Here is a 1,607-nt window from a genome sequence, read left to right on the forward strand (position 1 = left end):
TCTACGGTCCCTGAGCTCTAGGTGTGGGTGTGTCTTGTAGATGTCCTTTAGCTCCACAACTCTGCACTTTGATGGGCTGTGGTTTCCGGTTACAAAGAGAAGTTCCCTTGAGGAGGGGTGAAGACTACATTTATCTGTGGGCTTCCGGGACAAAATGTTTCATTGTTTTTAGGAATTGTGCCATTATTTTTAAAGGTGTAATTGGGCACCAGCTACTCTATGTCAACTTGATTAGCCTAGAAGTATTACCTTTCTCCTGAGTGTCACAAAGGTTAACAAACAGAATGAGGGAAAATCACGCAGCCTCTTCTACTATGCTTTGTGTATCAAACTTGGGTATGTTTTGGCACAAAAAGGCACAAAATTAAACCGTCAATTGAGTTTGATTTCTGGGGCTGCATAAGGAAAGGAACATAGAACTCTAAACCGGACCATCTATTTTGTGTCTGAAATGGCATTTCTCCACTGATGGTATTATGATCTTAAGACAATTGCCAAGGACAGCGCTGCTTGTTTGGTGAGGGTGGCATTCTCTGGGGTGGCTGGATTTATGCTTGCGAATGGTCTCCAGGTGATGAAATGTTCTTTGTCACAATACCGGCAGCCTGACCCTCCTCCAACTGTTTTTCTGTTTTAGCTTATCCAAGAGGAGTACTATCATATTCATTAACAACGTCGAAAGTAGCCTACTTTAAGAGAAAATATGCAGAAGAAGAAGATTTACATCAAGATTACCAGGGGTATTTTCCAAAAGTAAGGATTTACTTTTCTCCCTGAATCTCCCTCCTGAGTGTGGTTGGTAATACAAAGCACTAGTTTTCCGTGTCCTGTGTGGAGAGTAACAGCTCTGTTTGTTTCCTAGCACCTGATATTACCCGAAGACAGGACTTGTATCCTCAAACTTTCTCTGGAGAAGCTCAGGTTTCTTGAAGACCCAGAAACCTACCTAAGAAGGTCTGTGTTAATTAATAATTTGCTGAGGAAGATACACCTAGAGACGGAGAAAGAGAGTTATGAATACTTCAAGGAAGCTCCCTGCTATAAGACTGCTTATTCTGATACAAGAAAACGGCTGAAGTTTATGGTACAGGAGTGCTGTTCCCAGTCTCTCTACTATGAAGAGCTGCATTCCTACCACATTGTGCCTTATACTTCGGAGAATGCCATCTATGGGATGGGCTACACTGGTGACCACTTGGAGCAAAATTCTCAGTTGCTCATTTATAAAATGAATTAAAGTAACTGTTAAGTTCATTGCTATTTTGTTTCTAAATGCCTGAACTGTTTATAGTGAAGATGTTAATAGAAAACACTAATTACCAGTGCACTTGATCTCAATGATGAGATGCATGCGAACCAAGGGGAGAGAGGAATGGGTATTACCCAGCAACCCTTAGTGCCATCACACGGACCGGAAGTATGTCCGTTTTGTCATAAAGATGTGGATTGATGCATTAGAAAAAAGGGGTTTTCGGTTTTGGTGGTGGGGTTTTTTTTTTTTTTTTTTTTTTTTTTTTGTTTTTTGGTTTTTGGTTTTTTTTGTTCTTGTTCTTGTTTTTTTTTTTTTTTTCAGATAGAAAGGGATTGATCTTTGGTCAACCTGTTAG

The 1,607-nt window shown here is 40.3% G+C and overlaps 1 long non-coding RNA gene across 1 annotated transcript in view; it reads left to right on the forward strand.

Annotated features, from left to right (window-relative positions):
- LOC116905169 overlaps positions 1-1,260 on the forward strand; it is an 11,711-nt gene extending 10,451 nt beyond the window's left edge. Inside the window, exons 3-4 of the long non-coding RNA XR_004388493.1 lie at positions 638-753; positions 863-1,260. This is a non-coding gene — a long non-coding RNA (uncharacterized LOC116905169). The remainder of the gene's footprint in view (positions 1-637; positions 754-862) is intronic.
- The last annotated feature ends 347 nt before the right edge of the window (positions 1,261-1,607 follow it).

This window comes from Rattus rattus, chromosome 7 (genome assembly GCF_011064425.1).
Source record: "Rattus rattus isolate New Zealand chromosome 7, Rrattus_CSIRO_v1, whole genome shotgun sequence".
Taxonomy (NCBI): domain Eukaryota; kingdom Metazoa; phylum Chordata; class Mammalia; order Rodentia; family Muridae; genus Rattus; species Rattus rattus.